Source organism: Podarcis cretensis, assembly GCF_951804945.1.
Source record: "Podarcis cretensis genome assembly, chromosome: 4".
Lineage (NCBI taxonomy): Eukaryota > Metazoa > Chordata > Lepidosauria > Squamata > Lacertidae > Podarcis > Podarcis cretensis.
The window spans coordinates 61,141,155-61,152,956 of NC_137173.1; positions in this window are offsets into that span (position 1 = coordinate 61,141,155).

Sequence of the window (11,802 nt, forward strand, 5' to 3'; positions counted from 1 at the left end):
TGTTTGTGAGGATAACACAGTACCCATTTTACCCATTCATTAGGATATTGTGTAGAGTTTTCATATATTAAACAACCTGTTTTTCTACAGACATGAGCTTATAATAATCATCAGTACAACTTTTGGCTTCTCTTCTTGGACTCATAGCTATTTGATGCAATAGCAATCTTAGGGATGCATGTGTACATTCACATCCTACAAAGAAACCAAATTATGTGTTTGACCCTTCCATGGTTTTCTTTTGTCCCCATTTTCATTCTGCCTCATCTTTCAGTTGCACTGGAACACTTGTATTCCATCTGTGTGGGTAGCAAGTGCAGCTGCCTTTGCAGCTGTTGTGTATATTACATTATTCCTTGGCTAGTCATCAAGGAATGAATGATTCTTCCATCCATATTGGAAAAATCTAAGCCAACTTCCATCTGCAAAGAAAAACAAACAAGAAAGTTTGTCTTCAAAAACTTGGCCTAGAAATCTGAATGTCACTGCATTGTACATTAGACCTGCAAATATTGATGTGTTGAAAATAATTATTAACACTTTAAGTATCAGACTGTCATTTGGAGGTCTGATAGCAGAACATTTGCTTTAGTTCTCTTTCAGATAATGGAGCATGACTTCCGTGTATTTAGTGCATTGTGGACTGCATATTTGTGCTTTTTATATCTCAATGTTTTAGTGTTCATCCTCTTCTTATTATGCAGTTTGCTAAGTATATAGGCTAAGGGACTTTTGGCATCAGGGACATGTTAATAATAATGTACTGACTTACTGGAGCCCTGCTGTGTCAAGTACCTCAATAGCTCCATTTTCTCAGATGAAGGGAATTTGGTAGGCCTAATTCTTTCTTTCTTCTGCTAAAAATTTATTGATCAAAGCTTCTGCTACATGGTCTGCATTGGCAACTAGATCATCCCCGTATAAACTAATCTGCTAATTTAGTAATAGTGCCAAGCTCCTTACAAAATATTCCTCAAATGGACATTTTCTCAATTTCTTCATTGCAAAAGTGTCCCATGATTTGTTCACTATATCTAATATTTTTGACAGAGAATATTATTTCTAGAGCTTAGCGGTAATACTTTATGCCACTGTCAAAAGATTTCTTCAAGTTTTCTCTCTTTCAAATGAATTTAAGACTTATAAATATTCTAGATATGTAATCATATGGCAGGGCATATCGTGGTATGTCATGAATAATCTTTGAACATTAATCCACTGTTATAAATGCTATCATAGGAAAGCTGAAGTGACATTCAACAATAACTCTAGGGTCTAGGTTAAATAAAGTTTTCAGGGGGGTTTCTTTTCATGGTATCGTAAAAATGATGACTGGTGAGTCAAAGACACATTATATTCTATGCACCAAGCCAAGTAAGACTAGCCAGCAAAGCCTAATGGCTTCAACATCTAGCCACACATTTATTGTTGCAACAAAGTATCAGTTTCACAGAAAACAGACCAGAGAGAATGACAGATAGGCAATGTGTGAAGGAATTGAGTTCAAGACCCAGAAGATTTCCAAGCACCAAATCTTACCTTTGGTTTCACATTTACTAATGCAGCACAATGTCCACAACACACAAACCTATTAACATGTACCTAGTTCACCCACAAATAACTTTCCATTCAATTATTTAACTCCTCAACTAATATCACACCAATATCTCTGCCAAATCAGTTTACCTTTGATTAATTTCTCCCAATTGAAGACCCTCACAAATTGCTCAAGTTAATTTTCACACCCAATTCATTAACAGCCCTGATAATCCCAGAACAATTCTTCTTCAGTTAACTCCTCAAGTACACATTTCCCTCTCATCCTATCAAAAAGAAAAAGAAAAACTAGTGTGGAATAAAAAGCCAAGGAAAATTATATTTGTGGTCTTAAAAACAAACAGAGCTACCACCTATGGCAGTGGTAGTTAGGCATGTCTTGTGGCACAATGCATGTCTTGTGGTATGTATTGTGGAACAATGCTGAGGTCGTGCATATCTTGTGGCACAGAGGTATTTGCTTAATAACCTTTGGGGCAGATCAATGGTACAAAACCTTTAAATTAAACTGCGGAGGATATTTGAATTATTTCTTCATAACCTTGGATTTGAAATAATTGTTCCTTCTCTCTCTTACATTAAGCAAACAGCTTTACAACACAGGAAGCTTTCATTACTATCTCCTCCAATTGCTAACTATCCAACAAATATCTTCCCTCTACTGGGATCTTAATTTGATCCAAAGCTCTTTTTTTAATGTGACATTTACTGATGAGGAAGCATGATAGAGAACTTTATAAATATTAATGTAAAAATATTGATAAGCTTACTCCTATGTTGCTTCCAAATTGCTTCCTGTAGGATTTGTAATGGATATTCAGTTTGAATATTCAACAACACTAAAAGCAGGCATATTTTGGGAGATTACAAAAAAGATGGTACAGGCAACAGGAAGAAGGGAAAGAGATTCTGGATTCTTGCAGAAACTAACTATGGCCAACCCTGAAATAAAGCTACATAGCATTGTGTGTTTGCACCCGAGATCCTTCTAATTCCTTGATCCAGCAAAGGTTAAAAAATGGAGGACTCCATTGCTGGAATAGCCAGGCCAGCTTCATAAGAATTGTCTTTGTGTGGGTCATCAAGATAAAAAAAGGAAGTGGCTCTGCATCTCTCCCTCAACCTGCTGGAAGTTAGAAAGACAAAAACCTGAGTATGAGTGAGAAGCTAGAAGCAGGAAGAAGGCTGGGCAACTGACAGATAGAGCCAGGCCTGATTTCTCCTGGGATCCAGTTTTGTGGCTATGGGAAAAGCAAGACCTTCTGGGATGTTAATGCTGTGAGTCCCTCCATCACAGGCTCAGGTTGTATATTTGTGTAAACAAGCCATGTATCATAAGGACACCACGGTCTCTGTTGTCTCTCATTCCAAAGAAAACCAAACCCTAGAACCTTACTACTCAGAGATTGAGGTGGTATGCATCAATGTATGACTTGAACAACAAAGAACGTGGCATTCATTCAAGCCATTACTTCTCCTGGTCTAAAGAAAATAGAAACTGACTTCATGGGGCCAGGCAAGAAAATTTCCATAATATGGAAAAGAGATGATACTTTTATTCTTTCAGGTCAATCTGCCACAAATGGCTAACACAGGTGTGTGTTTCGAGGCAGACTAGTACAGTGGTACCTCAGGTTAAGTACTTAATTCATTCTGGAGGTCCGTACTTAACCTGAAACTGTTCTTACCCTGAAGCACCACTTTAGTTAATGGGGCCTCCTGCTGCTGCCACGCCTCTGGAGCACAATTTCTGTTCTCATCCTGAAGCAAAGTTCTTAACCCAAGGTAATATTTCTGGGTTAGCGGAGTTTGTAACCTGAAGCGTATGTAACCTGAAGCGTATGTAACCCAAGGTACCACTGTAAAAAAATTGTAGGTTGGTAACTTTTGTGGAAAGGCTGTCTTTATTTATCACATTTTCCCTATCTTATCTTATCCAGATCGGCCAACATCCTCATCTGCCAGTTAGGGATGGTATTTGTAGGTAGAGGGGAGTCTAGGTGGGCCATCCGGAGCTGAGAGACAGAAATGCCGATAAAATTTGTTGGGGGAATTCACAAGCAGGGAGAGGAGGGTGGCAGTGCAAACTGTTGTCCCCTATGGAAATATTTGTAGATCTTGCAATGGTACCTTGAGGACTGCCTAAACTCTCATATTCCATCTCAGTCCCTGAGATCATCTGCAGGGACATCATTGGTTGTCCCCTGAGTTCGTGAGGCTCATCTGACAGCACCAAGAAACCAGGCCTTTAGTGTCATCACCCCAGTCATGTGGAATGCTCTACCAACAGAGAGTCAGTAGGTGTCTTCTTTTGAGCCTTTAAATATCTGCTGAAAACTCTTCTATTCCACTAGGCTTGTTGCAAGCAGTTACGAAAATATATTTCCTTAATAGTCAGTTGATGGTTTCTGATTTTAAATTTTAACATGGTGTTATTGTATATAGATTCTTGTTGATAGCTGCTTTCATAGTCAGTTATCCTTCTGGTCCAATTGACCTGAATTCTGGGAATAGCACAAGCCTGTCATATTTGTTCAAGGGTAAGCCCCACTCTATTCAGTGGCACTTATCCACAAACAAGTGTGTTTAGGATTATAGCCTTTACATTTCTAAATTTGTTGCTTCTGAGAGAGAAAATGCACGAGGTTTGCAAAATTATATTGAAGTGGGCATTTCCAGAACTGGCTGTCAGGTTTGCAAAATTACTCCTAGAGCATGCATTGGAGAGGGTGAAAATAGAAAGCATATCTGAAGGTCAAACTTCAGTGGATCTAAGACAACTGCGCCCCTGCCTTAGGAATGATTTGGCAAATACCCATGATAAAGGCTTTAAATTATTTTTATCTTAATCATTAAATGTCATGCCTTTCAGATGTGTTATGTTTACATGAAGCAATTCATTTCACTGTGCCATCAGAAGAAATGTGAGAGAGGACCATGGCCACTTCATACGGGGAGAGGTCACATGCTGGCTGCAAAAGAAAGGAGCTATACAGAATGTGTTTGAAGTCAGGATATGTTTTTTTGTCATCTTCATGTATGTTTATGCTTTGTGATCCATTTCTTCTTTGCTGACAGACATTCATGTAGCCTGTTAATAAACTGGCTAATTAAGTTCAGTAGAAATGTGCCATTATAATTAAGCAGCTGGAATAAACATTATGTTGTCAAGACATATAGCTTTGTCAGTTAAGCCACCCCGATCTATAACACCTGAAGTATTCAAGGAAAGGTTTGACAAACTCATATATCACCTTGCCATGCTCTTAACCCACATTTTGCTAGACAATCTAAAAGTACATTCAGATTCTACAGATGAGCCTCATGGTCTTCTCCAGTATGAGGATGTTTTTACATTAGACCCTTTTAGCACCTTAAAGACCTCATCATCTAGAACAGAGCAGGTGAGACCAAGGTGCTGACAGGGAATATATAAAGCTGAATGGGCCCCTTTGTATCTAGCTCATGCATTATTTGTGAGATAAAGGATCATCTGGTGTCTACATATTTTATAGCTAATAATAGATACAGCTATTGTGAGGAATCAGGTATAAACTGAAGCATGGGCAGGATAAGATGGAAATGCCTCTGTTCCCAAATGATACCCCTCAACAGAACCAGGAATATTCTGCTGAACTGACAGTGAAAGAGAAAATCATCTTATGCAAATGTTACACACAGGAATATGCAGCCTTTTCAGGCAAACCCAGTAGGGTGCTTAACGTTTCATTTACCTCACTATTCTCATCTGGAGGTTTCAAATAAGGGAGAAGTTTCAAATAATTCAGCATATACAACCCAATTGCTCCTATGTTGCCTAAAACAGGTACAGTGGTGCCCCGCAAGATGAATGCCTCGCAAGATGAAAAACTCGCTAGACGAAAGAGTTTTCCGTTTTTTGAGGTGCTTCGCAAGACGAATTTCCCTATGGGCTTGCTTCGCAAGATGAAACGTCTTGCGAGTTCTTGCGAGTTTGTTTCCTTTTTCTTAAAGCCGCTAAGCCGTTAATAGCTGCTAAGCCGCTAATAGCCGTGCTTCGCAAGACGAAAAAACCGCAAGACAAAGAGACTCGCGGAACGGATTAATTTCGTCTTGCGAGGCACCACTGTAGATGTGTACAAGGATGGACAAATCTGTCGATTTTCATTATCTGCTATTTTCACTCTGTTCCTGAGTGTGCACATTTTTATACCTATCCTTTGGTTGGAGAACTGCATCACAAAATTAAAAGAAGTGTGAATTTTGAATGATATCTGCATTTTGGTTTGCATATTTTTTTGGGAAATGTGAATCAAGTAAGTAGGTTTGTTACAAAAAAGTGGAAAACGTAAGCTTCAGCTAAATTTCTGCCTCATCTCTTGGTGTGTGAGTGTGCTTTCTCTCTCTTGAGTTTCTTCTGAAAACTGCAATATAACTTACATATTGTTCTTTGTGCCTGGCTTTTACAGGTGACATCAGTCTCAGCACCTTTTAGTTCTACCTTGGCAGCAAAGAGTTGCTCTAGTTTTCACCTTTCAACTTCACTAACCCACTATCTGCAGCAAGACTGAGGTGAGGTTCCCTCCCCTCCCCAGGGAAATGGAAATGCAATCCTATGCATGTTTACACCTAACCAAACCCCACTGTGTTCCTTGGAACTTACTCTGGTAAGTGCACATAGGATTCCAGCCTGAAATCAGTTTGTCTCGCACCTTGATTCTTACAAACTATATAAGCATCCTTGCAATAGAAACCAGTACGTTTTTCAGGGAGGAAAGTCTTCTTGTAGCAAGAGAGTGAGAGAGATTACACACACAACAACAGGAAAACTGGAGGGGCGGGGAGGCAGTGTGAACAAAAAAGAGAGACTCAAACCAGTGTGAAGATTAAAAGGAGTAGAATATCACTCCCATAAAAAGACAGTCTCCCATATCCTTGCCACAGCAAGAGAGGATCTCATACAAAACTTCAGCATACAAAGTTAACACAGGTGTGGTGATGCACATGTTCATTGCACTGGACATCTGTACAATCTTTTCTTATGCATAGAAATGCACAAACTCATCCTGGACAGCTTGGGCCCAAATAATGCCTAACTTTAATATGGAATATCTAATGACAAAAGGCACTGAACAATTAATGTTTCCTTACAAGTAGCAAACTGAATTCTAAAGTGAAAAGTAAGACACTATCATGTGTCTTAGAGACTAAAAAAGCAAGACAAGTGTAAGAAGGCAGGGATATATTTTTACTTTCAATTTCACATTAGTGATGGTAAAGGTAAAGGTAAAGGTACCCCTGCCCGTACGGGCCAGTCTTGACAGACTCTGGGGTTGTGCGCCCATCTCACTTAAGAGGCCAGGGGCCAGCACTGTCCGGAGACACTTCCGGGTCACGTGGCCAGCGTGACATCGCTGCTCTGGCCAGAGCCAGAGCCAGAGCCAGAGCCGCACACGGAAACGCCGTTTACCTTCCCGCTGGTAAGCGGTCCCTATTTATCTACTTGCACCCGGAGGTGCTTTCGAACTGCTAGGTTGGCAGGCGCTGGGACCGAGCAGCGGGAGCGCACCCCGCCGCAGGGATTCGAACCGCGACCTTTCGATCGGCAAGCCCTAGGCGCTGAGGCTTTAACCCACAGCGCCACCTGCGTCCCACACATTAGTGATGAGGGGATGTTAATTACATTTTGTATCCAAACTAGAATTGCAATTCCAGAATTGCATTTGAAAAGGGTTGCTTGACAAAACTGTCAAAATAATTCATTTGAAAATGCAAGGAATAGACTATAATAAAACTGAATCTTGTAGTAATAAAAAGCAATAAAATTACTCATAAAGATTATCAATAGCTAATGCATTGTCTGGGAGAACTCTTGTATCCTAATATCACTCTCTGGAATCATGTTACATTTATATTGCTATTCAGGGATCCTATCACACATTGGAAGGCTACATAGAATATAAATACATTGTCAGAGATCACAGAAAACCACAGGGGAAATTAAGAACTGTTTCTTATGTGGTGTTATAGGCTTTAAGCCATTGTGTTCTGAACTTCATGTCATTATTGTTTTGTAGTTAGGTATTTGATACTGTTGGAAGATATTCTGTAGGTAGGAAACACGCCGTAGAATTCCATCAGGGCTATACACAAATAGAGTGGGCCTTTTCTGGGTACAGTGGTGCCCCGCAAGACGAAAAACTCGCTAGACAAAAGGGTTTTCCATTTTTCGAGGTGCTTCGCAAGACGAATTTCCCTATGGGCTTGCTTCGCAAGACGAAAATGTCTTGAGGGTTTGCTTCCTTTTTCTTAAAGCCGTTAATACCCGGGGAATCCGCGCTCCGCAGGACGAAAAAATCGCAGGACGAAGCAACTCGCAGAACGAATTAATTTCATCTTGTGAGGCACCACTGTATTTTCTTCCCAGAGAACTACAGACCATGCAGAAGGTGCAAAGCAAAAGTGTGCTTAGTTGACAAATATGCCTCACCTTTGTTGTTGTTGGCATCTGACTGTCTTGAGAGACGATGGAGTGTGCCTTCGGAGGTGAAGTCAAACTGCTGCATTAGCAGCCCCGAAGTAACCTCCCAAGGTTGCAAGCCTCACTTATATCATCTGCTTCTGTTTGCATCAGTTAAAAGCAATGTTTCCAGAAAGGTCATTAAGGGTAGGTTTGGATATCTAGACGAGTACTACTTATGAGGATACCACTTCAGTATGAACCTTAGTCCACAAAACACTGCCTATCCTGTGCATTTCTGTCTTCACATAATGAAGGATGCAGTGCTAAATCTATTTACTAGGGGGGTGTGGCTCACTCTCTGGGAATTATTTCTGAATCCACATACTTAGGATTACACCACATGGAAAAGTTCCCACAAGTGTTGCTGTCCACTAAATTTTGTAAACTGTAGTAAAATTGGTCGTAAAAAACCTGCATACTGGTGCCTTGGTCTTGCCTTGGGATGCACAGGTGGGAGAAACTATATGTTCACAATCTGTAGTGTAAAATCCAGATTCAGGGCTAGCCACGCCCATGCCTTTCCATTGGTCCATAAACTTGAGCTACACAGCCTTTTCTTGAGTTGGAAGAAAGTATTGCATGCAAGAGGTGCCAGCTATGTGCTATTTTTGTGCCACATTCTTGTAGTTCCCTTGCCCCATGGCCAACAGGGAGCAAGGCTGCCATGTTTGCCGGTTACAAAAAATAATCATGCTAACCTGCCATAGCTTAGTTTGCAAATCAAGAAGCACAATTCCACATGGTCAATGAAATTTCCCAAACCAGGTTACGGTATTTAAAACACTTGTTGGAAATTAGAATTGTCTAATTCGTCTCTGCAAATTGCTCAAAGTTGACCTATGGAAATTATGCTGCATTTTTTATCTATTTCTGTAAACTGTTTGCAACTGATGTCAAAGATTATCAGTTCTGTTCAATGGGAACTTTGTATTGACTATATAGACCCTTTTGTGTTGGGCTTGCCAATGAAGTGTGCTGATCATTGGAGTTGCTTTAAAGTTAAACTAGGTTTGATTCCATTAAAATCAATTGTTTTGCAGCAACTGCATATACAGTATATCAGTCCCAGTTCTTGCAGGGAGACTATATCAATTCAAATATTTTGATGATATGCGGACAATATGTGAATGTTGGAGGTAAGATTTATATAAACATATAGTTTTAATTCTATGTGTTGAATTTAATGTTTCCCCCCCCCTATGTTTTTAGTGGTTCTCCTTTTTTATCTGTAAGCTGTCTTGAGTCCCATTAGGGAAAAAGGTGGGGTATAAATAAATATAATCATGTTAATAATTTGATCCATCTCATATCCCCAGCAATGCCTAGCTAAGTGGTTGGCATCCATTCTAGCTTTGTTATTAATTTATCAGAACAGCATTTCCTCAAAAGCTGTCACTGAATGACACTTCCATCGTAAATGGAAACACACACCTTTTGTTTTGTTTTTACAGCAGCATCTTGGGAAGATATTGGAGTTTATATTTTATAAATAAGATCAATGATGTACAGTGCACACCTAAAAAATACCTTTGGAGTGGGTTATTAAATCCTTGCTTGCTGAAAAGTACTGGTACGTATCAAGAATGCAGAGTTCCTTGGCTACATGATCCACCCATTTTTCATTTGGTTGCTAATAAATATCAGGACTTATCCAGGCAAGCCAGAAAATGTCTGCAATGTGGAGCTATTATAAAGTTAATGCTTCCTGGATGAATTGTATGGGTGATCCTAGCCGTTCAAGAATACTGAACTGATGACATCACTGAGGGTAAATGAAACCAAAGGTGCTACTTTTGAGCACATGAAACATCTTATTGCCATACACACTTACATCCCAAAAAAACACCAAAGGAGGGAGGTTCAGTGATGACAACTGATTTTTGCAAAGATAGTCCTCCTTTCGGCAATTCCTAGAAATGTTTTGTTTTATTGATGTAGGGGAAATCATACTTACTGGATTATAAAAATTACTAATTTGTTCTTGTTCTATAAGAAATTTTGCTACATCTGAGAAAATGTAAATTTCCAGTTGCAGACTAATCTTCTTAAGCTTTGCCTGGGGAACAGTCAGCTTCCTTTCAGAGGTCCTGCCATCCCAGTGTTCATTAGGTGTGCATAAGATTTCTGCCTAAGTATGATCATAGCATACCTAGGAAACAGAGAGCAGGGCCAAGAAGAAAAGTGACGGTACTGAGAATGAGATTTTTAACATCCCTTTCCTTTAGCTGTTCTTAAGCCTTTCTGCTGTTCTACCTCCTAATGAAACTGCCCTTTTAAATGTTAAAGGTTTCTGAGTGAGATTATTTGGGATTAGCTGGTCTATCTATATCACCCTAGTGCCTGAGCCAAGAGATTAGCCCTGGCAATAAAACCCTCCTTTCAGAGACCAGATGAGACTCTGTTTTCCCTAACTCTTGGCCTGTCTTGAGCACTAAAATAGGTTGCACTCAATTCTTGAGAGAGAGGTAATTTTCTGAGGTTTCCTGATGACCTCTTAAAATCTTAATAATTGATTCACAATAATTGTTTCAATTTTTCTGCATTTCTTATAGCATGTATGTTTTTAACTCCGGAGATAAGTCTAAACATGCAAATTGAATTCCCACTAGAAGAAAACATATAGTTTTACTGAACAAGATTAATACTATCCTGAAGGGTCAGAAGAAATGTTAATTAACCCCAACAGGCTACTATAGTAAAACATTGTAAATTTTAGTGCAGGGAGCATTGGTTTTGTAGGATACATTTATCTCTGCACTGTTTATTAATCCAGTAAAACATTAGTGCAATATAGAACCTGCTTATTAATCATTGAACACAAAATTGGCACACCCTTGCAATTGCCAGCAGAATGTGCATGAAATTAGTCTGTTAAATACAGCTTATTTGGGATTTGTCAGCTATTACCATGTTTTAGTACTGGGGCACTTTAAACTAACTGAAAGAAACTTTACCAGTTGATGATAAACATTACCTGAAATTAATCAAGGCAAAGTGACAGACAGGGGTAATTAATCATCCTAAGTAGATGTTCTATATTACACTTTTCTTCAAGAAGCTCACAGAAATGTTATATTTTCAGAGACTTTTTCCTGTTGCACAGTTGCCAAACTTTGTATTTACATATTATTTGAAGAGAGTGATTTGATAGCTTTTGTGGTACACAGTGGGAAGGAAATATTAGACCATTCGAATGCATTGTCAGCCTTCCTTATTAGTCTAAGGAAAACACAACAACACAATTGCCATTATGCCTTTGCTCCTGTTGTGTGGCTACATGCAGCTTTTCTCACTATTTCCTGCCATTTAACTTGTTAGCTATTATGCTGCTGCTGTTTTAAACAGTGGCTGATTTAAACAGTGAAAATCCAGAATTGTGACATGAAATTTCTAGGGCCAAGTGCACAATTGTGGCAATGATTCCCTAGTGACAACTAAAAATATCGAGCATCCTCATATACCATAGCTTCACCTAGCCCAGAGTCAGGTGAGCAGTGAAGACAAAGAAGAGTTTGGATTTGATATCGCACTTTATCACTACCCGAAGGAGTCTCAAAGCGGCTAACATTCTCCTTTACCTTCCTCCCCCACAAGAAACACTCCGTGAGGTGAGTGGGGCTGAGAGACTTCAGAGAAGTATGGATAGCCCAAGGTCACCCAGCAGCTGCATGTGGAGGAGCGGAGACACGAACCCGGTTCCCCAGATTACGAATCTACTGCTCTTAACCACTACACCACACTGG